Here is a 12,414-nt window from a genome sequence, read left to right as displayed (position 1 = left end):
AAGCTACCAGCATGAGTTTGACCAAACTGCGGGAGGCAGTGGAAGACAGGAGTGCCTGGCGTGCTCTGGTCCATGGGGTCACGAAGAGTCGGACACGACTAAACGACTAAACAACAACAACATAATCCACTGCCTGTGCAAAGTGAACACCTGGCCTTGTCTAACCATAGAACCCCTTTCCAAAGAGACTGAAATGTGGCTTCTATGTGTTCTCTTCTTCGATAGGCCCATGCATTTCCTTACCTTGTGTACACACATTGTATTATTGTGGTTACAAGCATTAGGGAACTTCAAGCTATTGTTATTTACAACCAAACACCCTGATTTCTGCTTGGTTTTCCTTGTAAGACAGGAGCTTATGTTCTTGGAAGAGTGCTTCCTCTTTGTGCTGTTCGTAACCACTGAGCTCTACCAGTAACGGCCAGTTGCGTAACAGCTGTATGGGAACAAGGCCCATATTTTTCTTAGGGATTTAAGTGAATCACATCATTTTTGGGGACGCGGGTGGCGCTGTGGTCTAAACCACTGAGCCAGGGCCGGATTTGTAGGTTTGATGAGGCCCTAAGCTATTGAAGGTAATGGGGCCCTTTATATGTCCAGCTGTCCTTTGTCAACAACAAATTGTTGCTGTTTTTTGTGTTGAATACAGCGGTACCTTGGGTTAAGTACTTAATTCGTTCCGGAGGGCCATTCTTAACCTGAAACTGTTCTTTTTTTTCTTTTTCTTACATTAAATTTTTTATTAAATTTTCCAACATACATTTATAGTATCCAATCTAAATTTATCACATATTTTCTCTTTTAGACTTCCTTCAACCTCTCTGACAATCATCCATTATTCAAATTTTAAAATACGCATTTCCTAATTTTATATTGCATTTTATAAACCTTCACACACTTAGTTTTCATCAATACAATAGTCCTCTATCATTTACAGAACTTCTTGAAATCCCACTAACCTGAAACTGTTCTTAACCTGAAGCACCACTTTAGCTAATGGGGCCTCCTGCTGCTGCTGCGCCGCCGGAGCACGATTTCTGTTCTCATCCTGAAGCAAAGTTCTTAACCTGAAGCACTATTTCTGGGTTAGTTGAGTCTGTAACCTGAAGCGTATGTAACCTGAAGCGTATGTAACCCGAGGTACCACTGTATATGCTATATGATAATTTATGGAGCTAATAGGTATTTAAAGTCATTTGCAAATAACAGATAGGAGCCTACACATCACAAAACACTGTTGCTGTATGTAGGTTTTGTTTTATTTGTTTTTTATCTTATATTTTGGAAATGTACAACCAGGTTTTATTTTCTTTTAAAAAAAATTCGGGGCCCCAAGAGAGTGGGACCCTAAGCTATAGTTTGTTCAGCTTATACATAAATCCGGCATTGCACTGAGCCTCTTGGGCTTGCTGATCAGAAGGTTGGCGGTTCGAATCCCTGCGATGGGATAAGCTCCCATTGCTCTGTCCCAGCTCCTGCCAACCTAGCAGTTTGAAAGCATACCAGTGCAAGTAGATAAATAGGTACCGCTGTGGCAGGAAGGTAAACAGCATTTTTGTGTGCTCTGGTTTCTGTCACGGTGTTCCATTGTGCCAGAAGTGGTTTAGTCATGCTGGAAATGCTGTCTGTGGACAAATGTCATCTCCCTCGGCCTGAAAGCAAGATGAGCGCCGCAACCCCATAGTCACCTTTCACTGGACTTAACTGTCCAGGGGTCCTTTACCTATTTACCTTTTACCTTCACATCTTCTTCAGGAAGGAAAGCAAAATTAGAAAATGCAGCTTCTTATCAAGCCAGCAGAAAGATAGCAAAAAATTACAAGTTGTATTAATTGAGGCAAAGGCTGTTGTTACATCACAGAAGTGATACTCTTGCACAGTATCCGCTTCCATATAATCAGGTTTCTTCAGAAGCCTAGAAACTGGTTTGAAATTGTGATCTTGTTTTGCAGAATAATAATATAGAAACACATTGTTTTGTTTTGTACAGGTTCATAGAGGTTCTTCCGTGCTCATGTTATTCATCTTTCCAAGTCATTTCTCAGGAACAATATTGTCAAGGAACTTAAAAGCGTGGGCTGAACATCACAGAAATCTTGCTGTGCATTTCAGCTCAGAAGTGAGTACCATTGAATTTAATGGATGAGGAAAACGCACTGGCCAACTGGCAGACATCTCAGGGAGAGCTTTGGTGACAGTGGTGAGCCTTCACATGTGACCTTCACATGCCCATCTCCACACCCCTCAGCCTCACGGCTTCCTGCAATGACCCTGCCTTTTCTCCCATGTTGCCCTTCAGCCTCCTAGATACCATCCCTATTGATTCCTTCACAAATCCCTCCTTGAAACCCACCTTTCCCACGAAGGTTTTGCCGCAATCTCTTTAATTCACACCACTGGTTTCAGCGCCATTTTAAATTGCTATAGTTCTGACGAGCTTATTGCATTTTGTAACTGTGGATGTTTCAATGAAGTTGTTTTACCCTGTGTTTTAATTATGTGTGAAGACTTTTTTTTTTGTAAATTGGATTTATATTTATTTGTAAACTGCTGAAGTCGCAGCCACATCACAGACTCTTCAAGTGTCCTATTTTCCAGGAACATCCCTGATTTAGAGAAGCCGTTCCAGTTTCTGATTTGATCCCGGAATGTCCCACTTTTCCTTAGGATGACCCTATTTTTATTGGAGAAATGTTGGGAGGGTATGGAGTTATCTGACCCCTGAGCCGTCTGGAGGCAATCTTGTATAGGAAAGTTTTTTAATGTTTTATTATGTTTTTATACATGTTGGAACAGGGTGGATTTGATTCAAATCATTAGTCAGTATTTAAATCATTAGTCAGTAAGATTTGATTTAAATCATTTTTTTATAGAAAGACTCATTTTTGCTGGTATAATCTTAATATTTACAACCAGATGAAGGTTTCATTTTTGGAATAAAAAAATTTCGGCGTAGTTTTTACAGTTATATCAAAAATTACTGATGAGGTTATACTATTAGAAATACATAGACAGATAATTATGAAATTATTGTGAGGTTTAATAAATTAACAGTTTATATTTGGACAACTTTTCTGCCATACTTTTTTGGAAAGAGAACAATCATTTCCTTAATAACAATTTAAACAATTTATTTAACTAAAACAATAACATTATAGCATATGTATCCATGTTTGTTAACTGATGTGGTTAAATGATTAAAAAAAAAAAAACAACTCAGACTAAGTTTTAGCACACATCAAAAACTTAAAACAAACCCTTATTTCCTGATAAATAGCCTTTGGACTATAATGTAACTTAAACAGAAAACTATCTTTAGAAAGATTTTTTCCTCCAAAAGCATTTTATTTTAAAAATCTGATTTAAATTTTTTAAAAAATCCGATTTAAATAAAAAAAATCTGTTTAAAATAAATAAAAAAACCTGATTTTTTGGATCTTTTTAAAAAAAAACCATTGGTTTTTATCCAACCTGTGTTGGAAGCTACCCAGTGTGGCTGGAGCAACCCAGTAAGATGTGTGGGGTATAAATAGCAAAATTATCATTATGGAATGGGATGTCCCTATTTTCATTGGGAAAATGTTGGAGGGTATGACATCATACAGTTATGGCTTCCCTCAAAGAATCCAGGAAATGGCAGTTTGTCAAAGGTACTGGGAATTGTAGCTTTGTGAGAGTCTCCTAACAACTCACACTACCCTTAACAAACAATAGTCCCCAGAGTTGTTGCAAGGGAGGAAGCCATGGCTGTGAGAGTGGTATGAGAGTACACTTAGTGTATAATGTATAGTGTGGATGTTATTATTGTTATATCAATAATAAACAACACATCTTTAACTAAGCTAAAGGATGTGTAACTGCATTAATTGGTTATTGCTGTCTCTGTATTCTAGACACAAGGAGAGCAAGGTTCTTTGTGAAGTGTTATGTACATGGATGGAATTAAAGGTAAAGGTAAAGGGACCCCTGACCATTAGGTCCAGTCGTGGCCGACTCTGGGGTTGCGGCGCTCATCTCGCTTTATTGGCCGAGGGAGCCGGCGTGCAGCTTCCGGGTCATGTGGCCAGCATGTCTAAGCCGCTTCTGGCGAACCAGAGCAGCGCACGGAAACGCCGTTTACCTTCCCGCCGGAGCAGTATCTATTTATCGACTTGCACTGGTGTGCTTTTGAACTGCTAGGTTGGCAGGAGCAGGGACCGAGCAACAGGAGCTCACCCCATCGCGGGGATTCGAACCACTGACCTTCTGATCGGCAAGTCCTAGGCTCAGTGGTTTAACCCACAGCGCCACCCGCGTCCCTATGGATGGAATTACATTAATCCTAATCAGCAAAGATATAATAATCCCAGTAGTTATAATAATATTGTATTCCTGCATGTAGCAATATTTATTTCAGGCTCCAGCCAGTGTTGTTGTTTTCAGACCAAGTGGTTCCACTTGCAGAAGTGTCCCCTCAAGTCCAAAATCTTCAAATCATCTTTAGCATCTTATTTTTATATACTTTATTTTTGATAGGACCTTATGGGCCATGTGTTGTATTTGCGAAGAAACTGCATTTGAAGCCCTCTGTTCCACTGAAGGCTCATTAGCATTGTTTCAATTATTCTGCTGAGAACCTCTGGTTTACTCCACTGTCTAACATATTAGCTTCGGAAAATAATCTTCAGAGGTTTCCCTGCCAAAGATCCGCTTCAGAACACTGGAGTGACCTGTGGCTTTGACGCACATTGACAAAGATGGATGAACGGTTTGGCTACTTCCAACAGGAAACTGAAAGAACAGTAGTTAAACAGTAATAGTACAATTGTCAGCCCCTTGTTCGTGAAGAGATGTGGATTAATGAACACAGCGGACCTTGATTCGACAGACATTGAGATACTGGAGCTGCTTTTCCCCTCCTAAAACAAATGAAAATATCAGCAGACTATCCCTCTGCTACTACCCGCTCTCATCCACCTGCATGTTATCCTGGCTGCGACAAGGATATAATTTTATGAAGAAATAATCTAAATAATAATTCTGATCATTAAAGCCTCAACTTTCATGAGCTAAAAATTACATGTTGCAAAATTTTGAAATTCTGCATTTATTTATTTTTAGAATTCACTATTTTGAAGAAGACATTTGACCTCAAAATATAATATTGAAATTTGACATTAAAAAACAATAGATGTGATTGATTGATTGATTGATTGATTGATTGGATGACTGAATGACTGAATGAATGGTTGAATGAACGAACAAATGAAGGAACGAGGCACTAGTTTAGCCTCTGAACAGTCCTGCGATGTCCGTGAAGCTCTGATATAGCGATTGTTTCCACATAAGGGCCCTTTGGAGCAGCTGGGATCTTGTCTTCCTGTAAATGGCTGGAAACAGAATTAAAACAGTGGTTATACACAGCAATATCAAGCTATAATATCAAGCAATGCCCATTCTGATGGCCAACATGATTTTATTCATAAGGAAGTTTCCTTCAACTGATGTCCTTTGCAACTTCAGTTAGAAACTTCCTCCTTGCAGCTTTGCTTCCTGTCAATTGCAGCCCCACCACTGCAGATGAAATACTGATGAATTGCCACAGTATTGCAACAAAATTAGTTCATTCCATTTCCCAGCTGTGGGGTGCAATTATTGGTTTCTACTCATGAATTTTGCTTCTTTCCTTTGTTTTAGTATGAAATAACACTAGTCACTAAAAGAAAAGAATGAATCAGCTGCAATCCTACCCATGTCTACTCAGAAGTCCTTTTGAATTCAATGGGTTTACTAAGTGGTGTTAGGATTGTGGCCTTATTTCTGAATAGTTCTTATAGGCTTGCACTGAAGACCTCTCCCTCTCCAGTATTCTTCTGAATACCAGTTGCTAGAAACCACAGCAAAAAACGTTGTTGTCCTCAATCTAGGGGGGCTGTTCTTGTGGTTGCAATTCATCTGAAATGCAAAACATGCTGAACATGGAGGCAAGAGAAGCTCTTCCTTACATAGGAGGAATCTTCTAATTAAACAGCACAGTAACCTGGAAAATGAAGCAGGACGTGGGTGGTGTTGTGGGTTAAACCACAGAGCCTGGGACTTGCTGATCAGAAGGTTGGCGGTTCGAATCCCTGCAACGTGGGTGAGCTCCCGTTGCTCGGTCCCTGCTCCTGCCAACCTAGCAGTTCGAAAGCACGTCAAAGTGCAAGTAGATAAATAGGTACCACTCCAGCGGGAAGGTAAACAGCGTTTCCGTGCGCTGCTCTGGTTCGGCAGAAGCGGCTTAATAATGCTGGCCACATAACCTGGAAGCTGTACGCTGGCTCCCTCGGCCAATAAAGCGAGATGAGCTCCGCAACCCCAAAGTTGGTCACGACTGGACCTAATGGTCAGGGATCCCTTTACCTTTACTTTTAAGCTGGAAAATCAGCAGCGGCACAGTGCAAGTCACAAAGAACAGGCTGACACAGTTAAAGGGGTTTGAAAAAGCTATGGGAGAATAACACAGAAAAGAGTGGCATGCAATGGCCTGACAGGCACCATAAAAAGTCAATGGCTACTCTAGGCTAACAGATCAATACTGTACATATCTACTCAGAAGTAAGCCCCGATGAGTTTAATGGAACGTAATCCCAGGTAACCAGGTACAGTGGTACCTTGGTTTAAGAACAGCTTAGTTTATGAACAACTTGGATTAAGAACGCTGCAAATCTGGAAGGAGGTGTTTTGGTTTGTGAACTTTGCCTTGGAAGCAGAAAATGTTCCGCTTCCTGTTGAGTGTGTTCCATTTGTAAATTGAGTTCCCCGCTATGGGAAAGCACGCCTTGGTTTAAGAATGTTTTGGTTTAAGAACGGACTTCCAGAACGGATTAAGTTCGTAAATCAAGGTAACACTGTACTGTATACATTTCCACCCTAAGTAGCTTGTCCAAAGTTATCTGCTGAACTTCATACTGTGGGTTTGAATCAGATATTCCAAAACTAAGTACAACGCATTTGCCGTCAAACCGCAATTACACTACTAGGAGAATCTCTAACTTACAGCTCTATCTATTTAAAATTCTGGTACCAAATATAATCCATAGCATAAAACATTATCTGCCTGATCATTATAGATGTGAATTATTCCATATTCAAGTGTAACAACATAATTATTGTGGGTTGCTAGCCCTACTCAAGAGTAAATCCATTGAAATTAATAGATGACTATCTTTGCTCCATTAATTTCAATGGGTCTATTCTAACTTACTTGGGTACAATTTACTATTTTAAATGTTATTCTCTCTTCTCCCCCCTTCTCTTCTTGTAAAAAATAGGGTCTGGTAAGGATCAAAATAAAGAAAAGGCTTTTTTTAAGCAAGAGGTTATTGTGGGAATATTGTGTGAGTAGCCAAGCACATAATCAAAATGAGAAAACAGAGTCCAAATAAAAACAAATCTATAAAAAAACTAATATAATGAAGCCACTGAGAAATCAAAGAAAAGACATAACAGGGATTTGATGGGGCTTTTAATCTTTAACTCTGTGCTGGCTTCAGTTTACAGCTGTCGCTGGTTCACCCAAACAAGTGTTTCCTTCTCTGTATGGGAATCATGCCAAGCTAACATTTAACTGTGTTGTGCGTCAAGGGATGGCTTCAGTCCTCAAAGCTCATCAGGCAGCAGTAAGCAGGTGACTTTGCTCCCTCGGTAAACGTGGGAATAACTAACTTCATTTCTCTGTCCTAAAACCCCTCGTCTTGTGCAGCAGGCGGAAACGGGTCAGGGAACATCCTTCAGACACTTTAGTGAAATGGGTCAAAACCTAGCGAGCGACAGTGTTATTATTTTACTAGTCAAACGTACGTAATGACGATAGAGGGGAGAGGGCCTGCAAGACCCACAGCCAAATAGTTAATGTTGCCAGGGATGTTAGTGATGTGTGTCTGTTTGTGAATCACTGCGGAACAAACAGCCAGAGCTTAAATACAGGTTGCCTAATAGAGTAAAGGAGGGTGAAGCGTGGATTTATTAAAGGGGCGTACATTTTCATGAAAGAAATAATAGTTTTGAGATTATATTTTCTAGCAGGCACTATGGATGTGTTCACATTACTGCCTTACTTCGGACTCAGCTACACTGGCAAAGAAAAATCGCTTTATACATATTATGGACTGGTCATTTCTTCGTCAGAGGGCAAACGGGCAAATTTAGCAGGGGATCAAATACTCCCCCCCCCCCACTGTATGTGTTGTTTACGCATTCTAACACTATGACACCAGATGGCGAACCCGATCTCTCATACAAAGTTTGCAGCGTGTTTAACTGCAACATTTCTGTAATGTGTCTGGATCCAACCTTAGAGCGCAGTGAAGCTCTCCCACCCCCTGTGCAATTCACAGATCATAGCTGTCAACTTACAGATTTGAAAAGAAGGGACCAGCAGCCTCGAAAATAAGGGATCAGCAGCCAAAATAAGGGATTTTGCTAAGCTTATACAGAAATCCGGCACTGATGGAGCCATGCTTCTTTTGCTGCCACTGACTGTGTTTTGCAGGAGGTTGGACTAGATGATTCTAAGGGTCTACAACTCCGACCAAAGAAGAGGGGCAGACAAAACTGATGAACGACATCAAGATGGCAAAGCTTACAGGCAGAATTAGAAACCAGGAAGAGGACCTCTTTAATAAAGAATGGGGAAAGTTTATAATTTAGTTGAAAAGCTATTGTAAAGAGTTACATACATTGGTAGGACTGACAGAAAACTTGTAGTAAAAATTTGAACTATGGATGGACAAATGATTTATAAAAATAGAGTTATAAAAGGGATGCAGAGGGGGAAATCACTACATTAAGATGCTGCACTGGTCAGGGCTGCTGTCATCCTGGCGCGAGGAGTTCCATCGGCCCTTCCCTGCCCGAGAGAAAGGGAGGGAGGGAGGGAGAGACTCTCGCCCACTCTGCCTGTGAGCCCGGTATGAGGTGGTTGCAGCGCCACGGCGGCCACTGAAGTGCTGCCCTTCTATGTCCCTCCCCATCCCCTCCTCTTCCTCCTCCCTCAGGCCGCCTCCTCAGCTGCCGCCTCCGGCTTCCCCTGGCAGCGCGGCGGAAGTCTTGCAAGACTTCTCACCCGTCTCCTCACAACGCACCCCTGAGGGGGAAAAGGGAGAGACGGAGCCGGGCGAGCATGAAACCCGGGAAATTTAAGGGACATCATCAGTAAGGGACAGCAGCGGGGCACGGCGCTGGGATAAGGGAGTTTCCCGCCAAATAAGGGACGGTTGACAGCTATGTCACAGCTCTTTCTCCCACCCACCAGCTGTTCACATCAGCATGATTTCATTAGTGTCATATTCACCTCTGTGTACCAAGGGGCTTTGAGGGGATGTATTTACCCAATGCAAAGATGCTCACACCATGACTAAAGATGAATTAGAAACAGCTTAAGGACTCCAGTCCGTCTGTAGCTCTTTTGAGAAACAACACATCAAACGGTAGTATTTTAGAACAAAATACACTACATGCAAGCATTTTGGATAAGGTCCTGTGAACAAGGATTAAAAACCCAGCACTAGAAAGTGAAGTGAGTGCACATTAAACCGGAGTATGAACACAGCCTCTGTTAAAGGAGTGAGGCAGTCTCTGCCCAGCTCCAGTGTCCCTGCCATTTCTTCTACAGAAGTAAATCCCAACAAGAAAAATTGCTGAATTTTGGACAGCTCTGACATTCTCACCAATAGGAATCGTTCAGAGGATGCAGTATGTTTCTGTGCTTACAGGCTTGCAGGGGGATTTGGAATCAGCAAGTCTTTCCCATCCACCCTAACCTGCCACATTGACAAGCATCATGGCCCTGTGAGAGGACCCACGAAAGAACACTTTGCCCAGGTCCTGTCGAACATGGAGTTGGGACTGTTTCTTTGTTGTTGTTGTTTAGTCGTTTAGTCGTGTCCGACTCTTTGTGACCCCATGGACCATAGCACACCAGGCACTTCTGTTTTCCACTGCCTCCCGCAGTTTGAAGAAGAAGAAGAAGAAGAGTTTGGATTTGATATCCCGCCTTTCACTCCCCTTCAGGAGTCTCAAAGCGGCTAACAATCTCCTTTCCCTTCCTCCCCCACAACAAACACTCTGTGAGGTGAGTGGGGCTGAGAGACTTCAAAGAAGTGTGACTGGTCCAAGGTCACCCAGCAGCTGCATGTGGAGGAGCGGAGACACGAACCCGGTTCCCCAGATTACAAGACTACCACTCTTAACCACTACACCACACTGGCTCTTTGGTCAAACTCATGCTGGTAGCTTCGAGAACACTGTCCAACCATCTCGTCCTCTGTCGTCCCCTTCTCCTTGTGCCCTCCATCTTTCCCAACATCAGGGTCTTTTCCAGGGAGTCTTCTCTTCCCATGAGGTGGCCAAAGAATTGGAGCCTCAGCTTCACGATCTGTCCTTCCAGTGAGCACTCAGGGCTGATTTCCTTCAGAATGGATAGGTTTGATCTTCTTGCCATCCATGGGACTCTCAAGAGTCTCCTCCAGCATCATAATTCAAAAGCATCAATTCTTCGGCGATCAGCCTTCTTTATGGTCCAGCTCTCACTTCCATACATCACTACTGGGGAAACCATAGCTTTTACTATACGGACCTTTGTTGGCAAGGTGATGTCTCTACTTTTTAAGATGCTGTCTAGGTTTGTCATTGCTTTTCTCCCAAGAAGAAGGCGTCTTCTAATTTCGTGGCTGTTTGTTATTGGGCTGTAAATCCCACTGGAAGCAATGGGACTAAATTTACAGCACAATCCTATGCATGTATCGCAGGGTTTTAGACCAGATCAGCCTCAGGGTCCCTTCCAACTCTACAATTCTATGATTCTATGTCTACACAGCCGTAAGTCTCATTGAATTCACCAGGACTGAAGCCCATGTAAACGTGTACAGAATTGCAGTCTGAGTCATGGCCAACTTGTTCCACCGGTGCTAACGGGAGTTAGGGGGAAATTGTTGTTGTTAACATTCCAGTGGTACCTCGGGTTAAGTACTTAATTCGTTCCGGAGGTCTGTTCTTAACCTGAAACTGTTCTTAACCTGAAGCACCACTTTAGCTAATGGGGCCTCCTGCTGTCGCCACACCACTGGAGCACGATTTCTGTTCTCATCCTGAAGCAAAGTTCTTAACCCGACGTAATATTTCTGGGTTAGCAGAGTCTGTAACCTGAAGCGTATGTAACCTGAGGTACCACTATATTTTAACTCCTTTGATTGCTCTTACAAATGGTGTGGAGGGTATAATCATTATAATTACATAACTGCAATCAGTTCTAGACATATCCACTCAGAAGTAAATTGAGGCTTAAGAACTGAGAGCTTTTCCAAATTAACCAATCTGGAGTAAAGGGATGTGGTTCTAGTGAATACTACATGAATACTTACTAATCTTTTATGCTTTTGAATTGCTTAGAAACATTACATTACAGTGATTTTGAATTGCTTAGAAACATTACAGTGATGCGACAACGGCCGCGAGAGTTTGAATAGCACAAGGATGGAAGACTGAAGAAACCCCAACTAAAGAATCATGGCAAGAAAAATTGATGGACTATGCAGAACTGGCAAAACTGACAAACAAGCTACGGGACAAGGATAACTGTGACTTTAAAGATGAATGGGAACCCTTTACAAAGTATTTGAAGACACAGCAAAGTGAATTGGACTCCTTGGCAGGTTTTGAATAAACATTCACAAACTTTTTATTGATAATAAGCAGCTAAATAGTTTGAGGATCTATACAACTGTGTAACATGCAGAAAATAACATTTTTAGAGAAATCAAAAACTGGAACTGAGGGAAGTTGGGGGGTGGGGGGTTCTGTGGGGGGAGGAAGGGGAGGGAGGAAAAATGGGGGGGACTAAAGATGATATGTTTCTGGATAATATGTTTTGTTTTTATTTTGAATAAAAAAATATTTTTTTAAAAAAGAAACATTACAGTGATTCTTTGGGCTTGGTCTTAGTTTTTGTATTCCATTGATTGTAACTAGCAAGCCATGTTGTCCAGGGAATGCTTTTGGAAATCAGAATTGCACAGCCTAATCACTGGTGTCCAAAGCAGCAAGATGCCGTTTTTAATTTTGTGCCTTTTGTTTCTTCCTTTAAGTAGATGGGGCTGGACTTGCAGCAGTCAAAATCAAACAGTCTTTACAGTAAAGTGTGAATTGTAAAGGTGAAAATCCACAATGATTTTAGCTTGGATAAAAATTGGGTTTTAACTTGGGTGGGTGATTTTTTATTTGGAGGGTGGGATTGTTTTAAACTGTTGTGAAATGTTACATGTTAATTTAGATTTTTGTAATGTTTAGGGGCTTTTGTTGGGGAGTGTATTGTTTATTAGTGTTTTGATTGTTTTTATTATGTTTTGATTGTTTTTGTTTTTATTATGTTTTGATTGTTCTCATTATGTATTTTGT

This window comes from Podarcis pityusensis, assembly GCF_964106645.2.
Source record: "Podarcis pityusensis genome assembly, chromosome: 2".
Taxonomy (NCBI): domain Eukaryota; kingdom Metazoa; phylum Chordata; class Lepidosauria; order Squamata; family Lacertidae; genus Podarcis; species Podarcis pityusensis.
Note: the sequence above shows the minus strand (reverse complement) of the source record.